This window comes from Pongo pygmaeus, chromosome 12 (genome assembly GCF_028885625.2).
Source record: "Pongo pygmaeus isolate AG05252 chromosome 12, NHGRI_mPonPyg2-v2.0_pri, whole genome shotgun sequence".
NCBI classification, from domain to species: domain Eukaryota; kingdom Metazoa; phylum Chordata; class Mammalia; order Primates; family Hominidae; genus Pongo; species Pongo pygmaeus.
Genome location: NC_072385.2, coordinates 130,105,577 through 130,124,149, shown reverse-complemented (window position 1 = coordinate 130,124,149; position 18,573 = coordinate 130,105,577). Strand labels below are relative to the sequence as shown.

Sequence of the window (18,573 nt, the reverse complement as noted above, 5' to 3'; positions counted from 1 at the left end):
TTTTTCTTTATAAATTGTCCAATCTCAGGTATTCAGTTATTGCAACAGAAAGCAGACTCTGATGAGGGCTTTGGAGCAATGCAGGGCTGGTCCCAGAGGCAAGATGGAGGGAGCTTGTGCAGCTCTGGGCGTCCCTGTGGGCACCTCTGGGTCAAGCCCAGCTTCACCTTCACCCTCCTGATTTCCCACAGCAGGCAGGAGGGTGGTGGAGCCCACACACTGGGGCAGGAGAGTCTCTCAGACTCCTGGGAAGGAGCAAGGTGCCCAAATGAGGACACACAGAGGCTGCTTATCTCCAGCTGGAGTAAGAGCGAAAGAGCTGGCCACTGTCACTTACATTTTTGCAGCGACTCAGGCAGGCTGGGTGTGGGAGCTTCCCAGGGGAAGGGAAGGCAGCTGGTGAGCCCCAGTGGAGGCTGCTGGCCTGGAAGCTGGGGCGGCAACTAGAATCGGGGCATCCCGTGTGAGTTTAAGGGGAGCACATTTGTCTTTCTCGGTTTGTCCTCAGTGGGATGTCAGGGCAGGAGTTGGGGCAGCTGTGAGTTATTAACCAAGTCTTGGGCACCTGGGACTGACTCTTATGGGTTGCTTGATTCCTAGATTGGGGCTAGAGATAGCGGCCTGACTTCCCACAGGCGCAACTTACCGAGGGCAGGCCAGCGTCCAGCCTGGCTGCTGCAGGTAATGGGTTGGCTTCCTGGGCTGGCTGCTTCAGGTTGTGGGCCATAGTTCCATTTGTACAGATGGTCACGCCATTGTCTCTTTGTATATCCAGCCTCTCAGACCACATTCTGGCTCCAGCCCTTCCTGCTGTGGGACCCTGGACACGTCCCCTGACTGTCCTGTGCCCGTCTTCTCAGCGGTGAAGGGAGCAGTGACCATGCACATCACTGAGGACAGCCATGGGGATGAAACACAGCAGGCCGAGGCACAGCAAGGTGTACTGAAGTAGTTCAGAAAAGCCCAGCACTCCCTCCGCGGGCCTTCACTCCGTGCTACCTTGGCTGGAATGTGGCCAACGTTTGTGTTGAGGATAGGGCTTCTTCTCCAAACACATGGAATTAATCTTTGAATCACACATTCGGCAGCTCCTAGCATTCCCTCCAAGGTGGTCTGCTGACAGTCTCCTCTGCTGTCTGCTGACTGGACTCTGGGATGCTTGTGAGGCAGTTGTGGGGTGGAGCAAATAACAAAGGCTTTTGAATCAGAAGATTGGAGTTAGAATCTTAGGTCAGTTATTTGCTGCCTCAGTAACCTCCATCGGATTCCACCCCCCTGAGGACGAGTCTCTTCAGCTTTATGAAGGGGATGTGGTATTGGCACCCCTGGCTTGGATGGAGCATAAGGCAGCTACGCGGTGCTGGGTGTGGTGTCCATCTCTCCCTCTATCATGATCTGCTCTCTCTCTCTTTTTTTTTTTCTTATTTTCTTTCCCTTTTTTGTGAAAGTTACTCCATCCCAGATAGCTTTGCGAATGACCTGTGTTTCCCAGCATTCCGCACTTGATAAAACTAGTTTGGATTGCTTTTCTTTAGAAGCTATTTTGTAAAGAAGTTTGTTAGATATCTATCTAGATGGACACAGATGTATTGATATCATATATTATTTCTTCTTTTGGAAAGGAGTCAAAAGAGCCTTCTGTCATCTTGCAGGTAGGTGGGCAGCCTGAGATCTAAACTTCCCGTGGGAAATCTCCACGTGTAAGCCCCACTCAGAATCCCGGGGTGGCAAGGGCAGGTTAGGACTTACCACGGCGTTCCAAGCTCCATGGCTGTAGGTGGGTTGCTCTTGGTCACTGGGGGGCAGAAGCATTGATGGTAAGAGCTGCTTGTCTTAAATCTATCCACTGAAATTATAATCAAGGATGGGTTGATCACTACTGGGTGTTTTGGATCCACTTTTGCAAAGTTGGAGTCCAAGAGAGTCCCCAAAAGCCACCAGGATGACATATGGTCTCTGCAAACTTCTCATGATGACGCATTTCATGAATCATCACAATAAAGAAGACCCAAGTCACAGCACCCCAGGATGAACCCAGCAAACACCGCACAGTTTCACTCATCACACAACCAGAAGTTGACTGCTAATGGCCCTCTGAGAGGCTGCCATAGTTTGTTCAATATTTTTCAATCAGGAAACACACTCTGAGCTTCCTTCTGCAGCTGGGTAGGTGCTGAACTCCAGAGGTTAAAAGACGAATATGTGTTCACATTCTGGAGGTTATAGCGTGCTCACAGTTAAATGGATTTCATTTCAGAATATTACTTGTCCCGGATTGCACATGGCATGTGTGTATTACATAGACAGATAGACAGATTAACATTTATGGAAACAAATCATTGTCTGCATTATCAGGTTGTAGTAAATTCTTATAATTTTGTGTGGCCTCAGCCTCTATTTTGAATACCAGTTTAACTTTCACAGACCAGAAGTAAGGCTCGGTCATTCTTGACACAGTTTCTAGTTGTAACCACACCAAAGTGGCTCAAGCTGGTGGCTCAAGATTCAGAATTTAGAGGCATTTCTCACCCAGCAAGTAGAGCTTCTGCTTTCCTGCCCAGGCTTCCTTTTTAGTCAAAGTCTTACCCTGTCACCCAGGCTGGAGTGCAGGGATGAGATCTTGGCTCACTGTAACCTCCGTTTCCCAGGCTCAAGTGATCCTTCCACCTCAGACTACCTAGTAGCTGGGACTACAGGTACGCACTACCATACCCAGCTTTTTTAAAAAATTGTATTTTTTTTTTTTTTGTAGAGACGGGGTTTTGCCATGTTGCCCAGGCTGGTCTCAAGCTTCTGGACTCAAGTGATCTGACCTCCTCAGGCTCCCAAAGTGCTGGGACTACAGGTGTGAGCCACTGCGCCCAGCCCAGTCTTCCTTTAAATGGACCATTCAGGCCTTTGCCCAAGAACTTAAAGTATGTAAACCATTCCCACACCCTATTCCCTTACACACACACCCACACACACCCACACCCACACCCACACCCACCCACATATATATATGTAAACATACTGCTAGTTCCCACTCACTCTCTCTGCCTGACTCTCATCCCATTGCATGTGACCAGGGGACGGAGGACTGCCCTCCAATTTCTTACACCCTCCCGCCTGCATCTGTAAGTAATAAATCTTTGAGCTAGTTTCCTGTTGTGTGAATTGATTTTGTGTTTTCCAACTGAAGAACCAGGGACTGCCTCAGGCTGGGCTTTGCCTGGGATGCCAGGGAGGCAGTTGGTGGGGACAGAAGGTTGGACTCCAGCACCACAGCAATGGCCAGACAGGCATAAACTGAGCACGGGTCAGACAAGAGCCACAGGGGTGTCTGCCAGTATAAACACATTTCCCGTATGAGGGACTCCCTGGTTGTGGGTTGAACAACGAGGTGTGAGGCCATCCACAGGTAAAAGAGGCATTCCATGAAAGGTGCTCTGTAAATGCTCACACTCAGCTTCCGCTTCATCTCCCATTAGGGCAGGGTTGCCAGCCACTCTGGAATGAGAATCTCAATTTAACTGAGGCTCTAAAAACACAGGTACACTCTGATGACTTGCCAGCAGACAGTGTTTACATAGCAAGTGCCATATTCATGGCACTGAAATCACAGCTGTAGTTCATGGAGTGACTCCCTGTCCATGGGTGGCGCTGAAATCACAGCTGGAGTTCACGGAGGGGCTCCCTGTCCATGGGTGGCGCTGAAATCACAGCTGGAGTTCACGGAGTGGCTCCCTGTCCATGGGTGGCGCTGAAATCACAGCTGGAGTTCACGGAGTGGCTCCCTGTCCATGGGTGGCGCTGAAATCACAGCTGGAGTTCACGGAGTGGCTCCCTGTCCATGGGTGGCGCTGAAATCACAGCTGGAGTTCACGGAGTGGCTCCCTGTCCATGGGTGGCGCTGAAATCACAGCTGTAGTTCACGGAGTGACTCCCTGTCCATGGGTGGCGCTGAAATCACAGCTGTAGTTCATGGAGTGACTCCCTGTCCATGGGTGGCACTGAAATCACAGCTGTGGTTCATGGAGTGACTCCCTGTCCATGGGTGGCACTGAAATCACAGCTGGAGTTCATGGAGTGACTCCCTGTCCATGGGTGGCGCCGAAATCACAGCTGGAGTTCATGGAGTGACTCCCTGTCCATGGGAGGTGCTGAAATCACAGCTGTGGTTCATGGAGTGACTCCCTGTCCATGGGTGGCACTGAAATCACAGCTGGAGTTCATGGAGTGACTCCCTGTCCATGGGTGGCGCTGAAATCACAGCTGGAGTTCAGGGAGTGACTCCCTGTCCATAGGTGGCACTGAAATCACAGCTGTGGTTCATGGAGTGACTCCCTGTCCATGGGTGGTGCTGAAATCACAGCTGTAGTTCATGGAGTGACTTTCTGTCCATGGGTGGCCTGGGCAGTGAATCTTCGGCTGTGCCCCATGCCCTATGTACTGTTACTACATTCAGCCTTGGAAGCCACTTCAAAAACATTTGAAAACAAGGCAGATAATTGGTTGCAAGGCATCTGTTGTATGTAAACCAGTAAATGAGAGATGTGTACATCTTCTTCAGTTTATTATTTTGATAATTTAAAAACCACCTTTCCTGTAAAAGTATTCCAAATACTTAAAGGAACGGTAATAGTCATGCAACTGCAGAAGAACAGCAGAGATTAGGCAGAAGTGTGGTCTGTGACCTCTAAGAGTCTGCAGTTGGAAACAACTTCCCTGGAAAGTTATGTGCAGTGTAGACTGGATATATTCAGTCTTCATTTGGAAGAAAAACAAAATTTCCAAAAAAAGAAATGTTTTTTAAAATGAAAAGTAACCAGTGTCATACCTTTTTGTAAATTTATTTTTTTACATTTACATATTATCTGGATATTTCTTTCTTTAATCCCTTGAGCTCCCGTGAATATTTCTCAAGGCACACAGTCACTTTTTCTGAGTTAAAAACCAAAGAAATCAAATGTACTGCAATTCAGAGATGAAAATGCTTTTTGTTTCCCTCAAAATAAAACTAATGGAAAGTAGCAGGTGCTCCCTAGCAAAAAAACTGTTGTTACTGAACACAGTCTCAACAAATAGACTTCCATTGAGCTGGTTTGAGCCCACACAATCTGAAAGCTCTTTATATAAGTCCATCATGACCAGTAAGCAGCCCAGTAGATCTTAGAACCACTGGAAAGAAACAAATAGAAATAAGAAAAAAAAAATCAAAATGTTATAGAATAGTTTGCATTTCTTTTCTATCTCCAATTTAGCAGCATGTTCTCATTCTGTAGTAATATCACCTTTCAAGTTTCCATGTTGTCAAACTATTTAAAACTCCACTGCTGGGAAACCAGAATGATCCATAGGGCGTAGGGTACAGTTTTTAACTCAAGCACTATGAAATGAGCTAATGTATAGATCACCTGAACCATGCTGGGAATATCTGTAGGCCTTTCCAGGTATGCAAAAGAAAATGGCACTTGTATTTTTGTCTGGATAACTCAAATAGCAACCAGAGGACCACAGCATGAGAGCGAGGAGAGTGCTCAAAATATTATGTCACTCTTCAGCATGTAATAAATCCCTCCTGCAAGTTAAACTTAGCCTTATCAATTGGACTCATAGCTCTCAGTGGTGATTTTATCTGAGAATTTGGTAGCTGATGGTACCTTGTGCTTGGCTTTGGAGGCTGGGATGCCTAGTCATTAGTCAGCAGCATCTGTCTAGCAAATTCAGACTTCCAGGGCTTACATTTTGTGATGTGATTTGACTTGCTTTACTTTCTTCCATTTTTTTCTAATTGCCTTCATTTTTAATTCACTTTTTAAATACATTTCATCTCAGTCTGTTACATTTACCCTTGGTAGCCACTTTAATGACATTTTAAGATAAGGCAAAGAGAAAATGTTAGTACTTATTCTCTTTACTGGTTCTGTGTTTGCTTCTACATACGAGAAGGTGAATAGCCCAGAGGTAACCAATGATCTAGAGAGCACAAGAGTTCCTGTTTAAAGGATTCTCCTCTGTGCAGCTCTTCCTCTTTTCCTCCAAGTCCAGGTCACGGATAGTAAAGTATGAGACAATGCTTTCAAAATGTGTCAAGCAGCTTATGCTAAGTAAGATGCAATACCATTTCTCCAGGGATCAAAGAGCTCTTTTCTACTTTGCCCAAAGACAAAAAGAGTAGCTATCTTATTCAGATATTTTGTTTTCATCCCCTTTGTGGTATCTTCTGTGGGAGGCAGGAGGTGGGTAATGTTTGGATATCTTCTCTGTGCTGGGCACCAGGCTGGGTTCTTTGTGTGCATGGTATTATTGAATCCTCCCAACTTTGCAAGTTCATTTCATTGGTCCTATTTCACAGATGAGAGAACAAAGGCCCAAGGTGTTAAATATATTGTAGAAATTCCATTTAGCTTTAGTGTGCACAGTCCGCCCTCTGTGATGCTGTCTGAAGAAGTCGCATTTGCTATGGTCTGAATGTTTGTGTTTCCTCAAATGCCTACATTGAAACCTGAAAATCCATGTTGAAATGTAATAGTGTTGGAGGTGGGTCTTTTGGGAGGCAATGGGTCATGAGGGTGGGGCCCTCATGAATGAGATTAGTGCCCTTCTAAAAGAGGCTCCAGAGAGCTGTGTTGGCCCTTCCACCCTATGAGGACACAGCAAGCAGGCACCATCTGTGAAGCTGAAAGTGAACCCTCGCCAGACACTGAATCTGCTGGCACCTGGAGCTTGAACTTCCCAGCCTCAAAGCTGTGATAAAGACATTTCTGTTGTTTATGAGCCACCCAGTTTGTGATGGTTATAGCAGCCCTAATGGGCTAAGACAGCGTTGTTCTACTAGTGACTGACAATGGCTGACTCAGAGGACACAGGACCTGGCCCATATGTGCCTATTAAAGTAGGGCTGGGGATAGAGGAATTGAACTGAGTCTAGGATCTAGAAAGATATTCATACTCAGAGCTAGAGGCAGCCAAACCTTCCACTGGGAAATTGAGCACCAGGGAGGGCCAGTCTGGAGTATCCACCAGGCAGGTAGAGTGCTGCGGGGCTGCTGCTGCTGCTGCTACTGCTACTACTGCTAGCAGCAATCATTCACATTTAAATAGAGCTTGACTTTCATAAACATTATTTAGTTGATTGTCACAGCAATATTGTGAGCTATTTAGGACAGGTTTTTATTATTTCTATTATAGGGTTTTCTTCCCTTTTCCTCCCTTTCTCCCTCCCTCATCCTTTCCTTCCCTTCATAAACAGTTTCTGGGTCAGCCTCATTCCAGACATCACTGTAGGTGGAAAGGACAGGACAAGGGACTGAGGTCTTGGACAGAGGAGAAGAGAGACTCGATGTGGACATTACTTGCAAATGTAGGTTGTTACGGTTTCATGCTTGGAAACCATATTGATGGGTGCAACAAGAAATGTGTTTCTGCTGATTACATGACAAAGAACAGATATGGGCTGCGTCTTCCCAGCGCTTCCCCCCAGCTCTGTTCTGGCAGCCTCACTAGTGTTTTCTTGGGAGCAGATGTGAGGTCTGGACCTGGGGAGACCTTTGGCTCCAATTGTAGGAGGCACTCTAGTTTCTGCCCCTGCCACAATAAGCAGCCATAGCTTCTGCTGGGGGACCTGAGACTGGAACAATGACCACCAGCTCTGCACGCGATGCCCCGTGTAATGGCCACTCACTGCAAACATTAGAATGTTACCCTCTGATTCCACATTTTAAATCCTGGCAGGAAACCCCTGCTTTATATTTGCTGTTATGTTTAATGATTTGTAAAATCAACAGCTACACAAATCACTACTCTGCCATACTTGGGTTGTGATTCCTTTTTTCTGTGTCCACTGCCTGGCCTTGTTACCTTCCCTGAGCAAAATATTTTTTCCCTAGCTGTGTTATTTCTGAAATCAGATGAAGAGCTGCCCAGGAAAGCACTGGCAGGCATTTCTGGTGACCTCTCCAGTGCTTTCCATGTGTTCACCTCTTGAGAGCTTACCTCTTAAGTACACTTTAGGAAGTCACTGCATTTTGGTGACAGCTGTGTGGAAGAGCCAGGGCAGGCTGTAATCTTCCCTCTTTTATAGATTAGCAAACTGAAGCTCAGAAAAAATTAAGTGGTGTGGCTGGACAATGGCAGATCCAGGACATGAGGCCAAGTCCTGAATCTCAGTCCAAAGTGGTGACATTGTAGAAGGAGCATGGACTAAAGAGGCCTGGCGCTCAGAGCTGTGTAGACCTATTTGCCTCCTGCACAGATCTGGGCTTGCATCCTAGCTCTGTCATTTAAATAATGGCTATTTGTGCAGGCCCATTAGCCCCTCTGAGCTTCAGTTTGTCATCTGTGAAGCGGGACTGACAACACGCATGCATGGGTGGACTATGTGGTCAAGTCAGCATCAAAGAGAGAACACAGAAGAGTGGCAGGTGCAAGGCAGTTTGGCAAATGCTAGTGCTGTGTCTTGCCTTCAGATTCTTAATTCTGATACCTCAAATATCCAAAAGTTTGGTGAAACAAGTCAGTTAGTGCTAGAGTGCTGAACCCATTCTCAAATTTATTCATGGGGATACAAATTTTTAGAGAGAGAGTGATGGTTTTGAATTTATTCTGGAAGTTGCTCAAATTCTGGACGAACTCAGAGATATTCAGGACCCAAAGTGGGTTTGGCTATGCCAACACAAGCAACAGCACCTCCAGCCCATGGTGGTTCCCAAAATGAATCCCATTTCAGATAACAGCACGTTCCAGATGGGGCTCCCGGCAGGCAGAACTCATGGTATGGCCTTTCGCCCTCTGCTTGGTCCCACTCACACTCTCAGTCAGTTGCGCCCATGTCTCCACGTACAGCTCTTGCAGGCTGGTGGGTGGCGCAGGAGTGCACTTGTATCCATGGACTTGCTTCATGAAGGGCCCTGAGGAACCTCCCAGCTCTCAATTCTCTGCCTCGTCCCACAGTCTTCAGTGTCTGCCAGTGCAGCAAATTCCACCCACCACAGCTGTTTTGACAGTTGGGTAAGGGTTTAGGAAAGAGGAAAAAATGAAAGAAATGAAAGAGGACAAGAGAGTTAGGGAGTTAAGTGCAGTCATTCTGGAACTAAAATAGTCACGAGACCCATATATGTTTGTGTGTGACTGTAAAGGAAATTGAAAAATAAAGATACCCAGCAAAATTTTTAAAGAAAGGCAATTGCTTTGAAGAACCATACTTACTTGGAATTGTCAGTCCTTGTAGATGTGTGAGGAAAAGTCAGTCCTGGTATTCAAGTGTTCACAGTGGCTGATAAAAGGCAAGCTTGCGCTCCAGGATGGATGCAGCTGCTAGAATGGGTGCACTGATCTTGTGTCCAACCCGGGGAGACTTCTGATTTGGAGGCTTGAGGATCAAACTCAGTATGATGCGCTTTTGAACTCAGACACCATTTAAGTGCAAAGCTCAGAGGCTCTATGCTATTGTGAAATAATAGCATAATGATTCAAATAATAAAAAATTAAGTGCATGCCTTAGTTTGTGTGTATTAGGATACACAGTGAGCTAGGGTGGCTGACCTGGCAATTTTAATAAAACAAAAATGTATTTTTCCTCTGCATCTGGGAATATCAACAATCTATGTTCTACAGGAAAATTGATCTGAGATTAGCTTATTGGAATGGATGCCCTCTGCAGTTCTAGGCCATGCTGTCAATGACCATAGATGATGATAGAGTAGAATGTCTGGGTACAGGCAGGTGTAGGTCTTATTTCTTCAAAATCACTTCTTTAGTTTGGAACTAAGGAATTAAAGTAATTGACAGTAAAAAGAAAAATTTAAAGTGGGCACATGTGGATTTAATCATGACAAAATAAGGGTGTGATTTCATTTAATCTGTTCCATTCAAAAAACACTTGGGGTACTCCTGAATGTGTCCGGTATGGTGTTAGGTGCTGGGGGTATAAAAAGAGGTCACAGACATGGCAGTGGGGATGGCTACCTATGAAACACTTAAAAATATTTAATTAAATATTGAATTTTTAGTGAGTAGCTGAGATCTCAGGAAATGAAATGAAAATATCCAAGGGTCAAAACGGAAGAGGAAATTGACCCCCAGAATGACAGCACCACCTTGTGCCCAGGCATCCTAAGATAGGGGTCGGAGGGTGCAGTGATTGCCACCTGCTCCTTTGGGCCTTGGGCTGCGATGCTAATTCAGGGAAAATAAGTGACGTCCTGGGCTGATGCACAGTGGGGAAATGGATTTCTTATCTCTGAATGAAGCCTCATGAAAAGATGAACTAAAAATAACCTTGATGGAATCTGGTTAAGAAAAAAAAAACAAAAACCAAAGTAGAGAAGACCCTAAGACCCTTTGTGGGCCATTGGGGAAATTGAATATAGACTGGATAATAGATCAAACTAAGAATTTTTTGTTAATGTTCTCAAATGTAATAATATTGTCAGAATATTCTATTCTTAGAATTTGCATGCAGAAGTATTCAGGGTTAAAATGTTATGGTGTCTACAACTTACTTTCCAGTGGTTCAGCAAATATGTATAATACAGTTGAATGTATAGATGAGACCATTATGACAAAATGTTAATCATCCAGGGAGTGGGTATATGTGCAATCATACTCTTCTTCCTACTTTTCTGGAAGTTTGAAAAATTTTGAAATAGAAAATCAGAAAATGAAGGAACATTGTTTTTTCTTGATCTAGGTTTGGGGATGAAAAATAACCTCCCTGAGATTTTGTAGCTGTAAACCTATCCTCATGAAGATTAGAGGTTGTCTTTATTCTTTCTACATGACGTGAGAATCCTTGGCCTGAGAAAATAACACAAAAGTAATAGAGGCTGGAGATACTACTGGATGCCTGGCAGAAGGAAACACAAACTGCCTGGAGGCACAGATCCTAAGCTGAGATTGCGCAGTACATCCTAGATGAAGCCAAGCACAGTAGGCGTGCAATCCAAAATTACAAAACAGGAAGAGAGCGCAAAGAGTCAAACGTGAAAAACAACAGGATCCAATCCTCAAGGATGCTTAAAGATGTCAAAGAAGTCTTGGAATTGTAATAAAACATGCAAGATAAGCCACAGAACTTTTATAAATAAAATGTAAACTCACTGAAACAAAAAAACTGATCAGATTATTAAGTGAAATGAATAATCGGTGATGTGAAATGTGAAACTGGGAAAATTACACAGAGTGCACTGCAGAGCACAGAAGAGATGGGAAGTACCAGAGCGAGCCTGGGACACTGTGGACAGCGAGATGATCAAATGCACATCTAACAGAACTCAGTGCAGAACAGGAGGAACGCAGAGCACGCAGTGTGCACAGAGCCATGGCCACTCAGATTCTGTTTTTTCGGTGAGCCCAAGGAAGGGTCTGCATCTCAGTGTGTGCTAATGAAACAGAAGAACTCCAAAGATACACTGTTAGAAGACAGAATAGGTAACAGCTGCAGTTAGAACAGTTAGAAGGACAGCAGTGTCAACAAGAAACAAGAGTAGATATAAGAGATGGAATTCTATATCTAGGTAAACCATTGTTCAGTAATAATACAAAAATGAAATGTTTTCATTTACTTAGAAAATTAAAAATTTACCCAATGTGAAACAAGAATAGACAAACATACTTCTACCATTAAAGCCATTGTATTAGTAGTTTAAATTTGCTCCAAAAACAAATTACCTCTCCCAATCACCAGGCCTAATGGCTTCTGTATGCAAGTTCCAGCAAATAGTTAAGGCATCCAACATCCCAATTTTGAGAGAGCAGAATAACAAGAGATATGAACCAAGTCATTTTATGTGCTTTATATGACCTTTTATCAAAATCAGAGAAGAATAAAAAGTTATATACCTCTTTTATGTATATAGACTGAGACATCTCAAATAAAATATTAGCAAATCAAATCCAGAAACATGTATAAAACTGTAGGCTGACAAAGGTGGGATTATCATGGGAATGCTGAGTTGTTTGCAACTAGAAGTATAGATGTAACTTATTAAATGACTAAAAGAGAAGAAAGCATATATCACTTTGAGAGATACAAAGAAGAATTTGGTGTATTGCACATCATGTCAGGAGGACTCAGTATTGGAAAGATGTTTGTGTTTGTCTCAAATTCAAAGCAATTCTATTAAACATTTTCCAAGGGTTTTTTTTTTCTTCTGTTATTTAATAAGCTGATGGAGCAGTGAAAGGCCCAGAATATTGTTCCTGTTACTAGGACTGTGTAACAAATGACCCCAAAGCTCAGTGCTGCAAAACCTTTACCTTGTAACCCTTATAAAATCCTTGAGGAATCAACTTTAGAGGATATGTCATTCACATTAGATCTGGGTGGGGACTGGTGGGGACAGCTCATTTCTGCTTTCCTTGGCCTCAGCTCTAGGACTTCCAGGCTGCTGGCTGGGATGATCTAAGGTCACTTTCACTCATGTGCCCAGTGCTTTGGCTGGAAGGACTGCATGGGGCAGGGGTGGGGGTGTGGTGGTGCTCCTTCGGTGTTTCCCTCTCTGTAGGTCATCTTCCCACACTATCAGGGTGGCTGGACTTACATGTCAGCTCAGGGCTCTGAAGCCATGTGTCCTGAAAGAGCCAGGCTGAAGCTGTATCCTGTGATGTAGCTTTAGAAGTCACAAACGCATCATTTGCACCACTCTGTATTGGGTGTTAGTCAAAGGACCCTGCACAGATTCAAGGGAAGGGAATATGCACCTGTGTGCTGGTGGGAGTAGTGTCAGCAACATGCGGCGTGGACATCATGTGTATGGATGAGTGTGAGTGTGTGTGTGTAAAATATAACCTGCCACAAATATTCCATACAATTTGAAGAACAAGGATTTATTCCATTAGACCCCAAGAGATGATAAAGCTGAACCAGTTTGGAAGTATGGTATTGGCACATGGGTAAAAGCCAAAAATTGGAACAATAGGTAGAGCCCTGAGATAAACCCAGTCACATAAGGGAGCTTCTTTATACCAGTGTGGAAATGTGAGCCACTGAGGAAAAAATACACTATTAAATTACTAATGATGAAGTGACTAGGGACTAAGGCCTGGTAATTGTCCAAGCATGTGGAGAAAAATAGGTATCACTACACCTTACTAATAGTAATAGTCATAGCTAACATTGATGGACTATCCAGTATGTGCCAGGTATTTTGCATGTGTTATTTGTAATCCTTATAAAATCCTTGAGGAATCAACTTCAGAGGTCACTGTCACTCACATTAGATCACAAGGATGGTGAGTTATGGAGCTAGGATTTGAATCCAGATCTGTGCGAGCCACGTGTTTTGTACCTTCGTTTACCTCAGATGTTTGTTCTTGCCCTGGGACTTGTCTAATGTTGTTCATTTCCTGAAATCTCTTTGGGCTCAAACACCTGCATCAATTCACTTTACCACATTACCTTCTGCTCATCTTTGAATCATGGGCTTAGTCATCAGCCCCTGAGGGAGTTGTTTCTGACCCTTGTCTTCTCCAGGATAGAATTTATACCCTCGGCCCCATTCTTTTAAACCTATGTCTATCATCCCATTCATGACAATGTGGGGGATAGAAAAGCAGGATTCACATGCTGTTCTCCTCCCTAAAAAACAAATATTTACCTGTCAGAAATAAGATAAAACTGTCAAAGGCATAAAAAAATCGCTGTTTAAAAACTAGTGTAAATTTTAAAACAGCAGTAACTATTCTGTTAAATAATAATGAAAAAGCAATATTAAAAAAACGAAGATTGAGATCAAGAACAGAAGAACACTGAACACTTTGGTGTCACACAGGTTAAGATGACACTTGCAAGATGCCGTCTCTGTGAGGCTTCCCTCTGTTCTTGGAGCCCGGGGAGAGGGTTTCTCACTGTCAGCACTTGCCCAGTGTTGGGTGCATTCTTTCAGTCACGGACACTGTGGCTCTTTGTGGCTCCTTTCTTGGAAACTGTAGTTATTTGAAAACAATGTCAGACTTAAGGTCTGTTTTTTTACTCCCAGGCAATTCAGTGTTTTTTTATACTGATTTATCTCCCTTTTCTACCAGAACTGCCTTTCCCCTCAGTGGTTCAGAAAGTCAGATAAATTGGGGGAGAGAATGCATAGAAGAAAGACCCCAGGCTGAGAAGATAGAACCTCATCTTTTCCTGAAGTTCGTGAAGATACTCCTCTATTCAGCAGTTTCCCCTTAGCCACAGCTTTGCTTTCTGTGGTTCCAGTTACCAGCAGTCCAAAAACATTAAGGTATTGAGAGAGAGAGAGAGAGAAATAGAGAGAGAGAGAGAGACCACACTTACCTTTTATTACAGTATATTGTTCTGTTTCATTATTAGTTATTGCTGTTAAACTCTTTCTGTGCCTAATTTATAAATTAAACTTTATCATAAGTGCACATGTATGGAAAAAAACATAGTATATATAGGGGTTGGTAGTATTCCTGGTTAATGCCTGTGGATAAGGGGGAATATTGCCTTTTGCATTTCATATGCCTTGATTTCACACTAAGATTGTTAATTGCACTGGAGTAGATTTTGTGCATGATTTGAGGTAGGGATCCAATTGCATTTTCTTTCGTATGCATAATGAATAATTGTTTCATTCCTTTTTGTTTGCAATTGTAGCTCTGTCATAAATTGAATTTTAATATACTCACTGCTGTGTTCCGTGACTTTCTCCTCTGTTTCATTGGTCTGTATTATTCACTGCATCAAACCCACACCACCTTAGTTACTATAGTTTTATAAATGTGGTCTCTCTTAGGGCAGTTCCCCCAGTTGCCTTGATGACCATAGTCCCTGCTATTGATCTTCATGAAAGTTTAGCTATTTCTGAACCTTTGTCTGTCTTTATCTGCTAATAATTAGCTTTGTAAGTTGTGCAAAAGTGTGTTGGGATTTTGATAGAGACTGCTTTAAAGAGAGACAAATTGGGAAGAATTTATGTTTCCTAGCCATGACCATTAATATTTCTCCCAGTTAATTAGATATTTCATGTATTAAAATATATCATGAAAAAAAGATATCCTCAATATCCACAAAGATACTTCCCAAAAAGATGACCGATGTCTTTCAATGGCATTTAATATTCTCCATAAAGATCTTGTACATCTTTTGTTAGATGTTTTTCTTTGGTATTTTTGTTATTGTTGCTATGGAGAATCATAAGTTTATCTTTTCTAACGTTTATTACTCGTTATAGAAATAGCGTTGACTTTTGCATATTGATTTTATGTCCAGCAATCTTGCTAAACCCTTATTAATTCTAATAATTTAACTGTTGATTCTTTTGGCCTTTTTATGTGCAGTTTTGTTTCTTTTATATCCTTTTATAACTTTTTAGTTTTTCATTTTACAGTTCAGCATTAAATAAAGGTGGTAACAGTGGATATTCTTGTCTTATTCTTGCTCTTAAAGGGAATGTTTCAAACATTTTACTGTTGACTTGTTTTTGAAGCAATTTTTAAAAAACCTTCTACTAGGTTGATCCTAGTTGGCTAATAATTTTTATCCTTAATGGATATTGAATTTTATTAAATTCTCTAATTGCATCTATTGGGGTAGTCTTGTGAGTTTTGTCATTTATTCTGTTATACCATGAGTTACATTAATAGATTTTTAAATGATACATCAATGTTGTATTCCTAGCATAAATCCAATTTGGTCACACTTTATTTAGTTTTTTATACATTTCAGATTCAATTTTTAAAAATTACTTTCAAATCCCTGTTAGTGAATAAGATTAACTTGAGACTTTTTCTTTCACATATTGTTTTTGTCTAGCTTTGGTATCAAAGTTTTGCTGAACTTACGATGAATTGGCAAGTAAATTCTTGGAGATAGTTTAAGTCAAGAATTATTTGCTCTCATAATTTGTTAGGACTGTCTGGTAAAGTTGTTAGGCATGCTGTACTCTATGGGGAGATATTTAACAATTAATTTGCTTTATTTAATAGAGTTATTCAGGTTTTAATTTTTTAAAGTAATTTCTACAATTATATTTTATCTAGGAATTTGTCCATTTCCTATCCTTTTATTTTTTGGCAAGCAGTTATACATAGTATTATTTTTAGGCACTGTAGCATGGAGGTATACCCACTTTGCTTGTGTCTTCTCACTTATTTTTTTATCCTGTAGAAGTTAAATAATTTTATTTTTCTTTTTTAAATTTTATTTTTAAAATTAATTTTTAATTGACAAATAAAACGTGTATATTTATGACGTACAACATGTTGTTTTGAACAATTTTCTTAATCTTCTCATGGAATAGCACTATGGCAGTGTGGAATTTCTGCTGTGTGTACCTTTTCTCAGTCCTTAGTTCATGCCTATCCAGCTACTATTTTCTTCTTTCTGCTTTATTTGGTCTTTTGCTACTCATTATGCTATTCTTGTTTTGAACTTATTAAGTAGGGTGTTTATATGACGTATTACTCCATTCTCACATTGCTATGAAGAAATACCTAGGCTGGGCGTGGTGGCTCCTGCCCATAATCCCAGCACTTTGGGAGGCCAAGGTGGGTGGATCATGAGGTCAGGAGATCGACACCATCCTGGCTAACATCGTGAAATCCCATCTCTACTAAAAATACAAAACAAAACAAAAAAAATTAGCCGGGTATGGTGGCAGGTGCCTGTAGTCCCAGCTACTTGGGAGGCTGAGGCAGGAGAATGGCATGAACCCAGGGGGCTGAGCTTGCAGTGAGCCAAGATCGCACCACTGCACTCCAGCCTGGGCAACAGAAAGAGACTCCATCTCAAAACAAAATGAAACAAAACAAAAAAGAAAGGCCTGAGACTGGGTAATTTATAAAGAAAAAGAGGTTTAATGGACTCACAGTTCCACATGGCTGGGGGAGGCCTCACAATCATGGCAGAAGGTGAAGGAGGAGCAAGGACACATCTTACATGGAGGCAGGCAAAAGAAAGTGTGTGCAGGGGAACTGCCCTTTATAGAACCAGCATATCTCATGAGACTTATAAACTATCACGAGGACAGCATGGGAAAAACCCACCCCCGTGATTCAACTACCTCCTACTGGGTCCCTCCCATGACGTGTGGGGATTACAGGAGCTATAATTCAAGATGAGATTTGGAGTGGGGGGAACACAGCCAACCATATCATTCTACCCCTGGCCCCTCCCAAATCTCATGTCCTCATATTTCAAAACCAATCATGCCTTCCCAACAGTCCCCCAAAATCTTAACTCATTTCAGCATTAACTCAAAAGTCCATAGTCCAAAGTCTCATCTAAGACAAGGAAAGTCCCTTCCACCTATGAGCCTGTAAAATCAAAAGCAAGCTAGTTACTTCCTAGATACAATGATGATACAGGCATTGGGTAAATATGTCCATTCCCAATAGGAGAAATTGGCCAAAACAAAGGGGCTACACATCCCATGAAAGTCCAAAATTTAGCAGGGCAGTCAAATCTTAAAGCTCCATAATGACCTCCTTTGACTCCATGTCTTACATCCAAGTCATGATAATACAAGAGGTGGGTTCCCATGGTCTTGGACAGCTCTGCCTCTGTGGCTTTGCAGGGTACAGCCCGCCTTCTGACCACTTTCAAAGGCTGCTGTTGAGTGTCTGCAGCTTTTTTAGGTGCATGGGGCAAGCTGTTGGTGGTTCTACCATTCTGGGGTCTGGAGGATGGTGGTCCTCTTCACACAGCTCCACTAGGCAGTGCCCCAGCTCCCATCCCACATTTTCCTTCCACACTGCCCTAGCAGAGCTTCTCCATGAGGGCTCCAACCCTGCAGCAAACTTCTGCTTGGACATCCAGGCATTTTCATACATCCTCTGAAATCTAGACAGGGTACCCAAACCTCAATTCTTGACTTCAGTGTACCCATAGGCCAAACACCATGTGGAAGCCGCCAAGGCTTGGGGCTTGCACCCTCTGAAGCCATGGTCTGAGCTGTACCTTGGTCCCTTTTAGCCACAGCTAGAGAGGCTGGGATGCAGGGCACCAAGTCCCTAGGCTGCACAGAGCAGGGGGGCCCTGGGCCCCACCTTGAAAATCATTTTTTCCTTCTAGGCTTCTGGGCCTGTGATGGGAGGTGCTGCGGCAAAGGTCTCTGGCATTCCCTAGAGACATCTCCCCATGGTTTGGTGATTAACATTCAGCTCCTTGTTACTTACACAAATTTCTGCAGCCAGCTTGAATTTCTCCCCAGAAAATGTTTTTTTCTATTACATCATCAGCCTGCATATTTTCCAAACTTTCATGCCCTGCTTCCTCTTGAACACTTAGCTGCTTAGAAATTTATTCCACCAGATACCTTAAATCATCTCTCTCAAGTTCAAAGTTCCACAGATCTCTAGGGCTGGGGCAAAATGCTGCTAGTCTCTCTGCATAGCAAGAGTGATCTTTACTCCAGTTCCCCAAAAGTTCCTTATCTCCATCTGAGACCACCTCAGCTTGGATTTTATTGTCCTTATTACTATCAGCATTTAGGTAAAAGCCATTCAATAAGCCTCCAGGAAGTTCCAAACTTTCTCCCGTTTTCCTGTCTTCTGAGCCCTCCAAGTCTCTAGGAAGTTTAAAACTTTCCTACATTTTCCTGTCTTCTTTTGAGCCCTCCAAACTGTTCCAACCTCTCCTTGTTACCC

General features: G+C 42.9%; 1 long non-coding RNA gene across 1 annotated transcript; it reads left to right on the top strand.

Moving 5' to 3' along the window:
- The first annotated feature begins 1,263 nt into the window (after positions 1-1,263).
- On the top strand, positions 1,264-2,385 carry LOC129025126 (uncharacterized). The gene is made up of 3 exons (XR_008497183.1): positions 1,264-1,364; positions 1,623-1,652; positions 1,909-2,385. It is a non-coding gene; the product is annotated as an uncharacterized LOC129025126 (long non-coding RNA).
- The last annotated feature ends 16,188 nt before the right edge of the window (positions 2,386-18,573 follow it).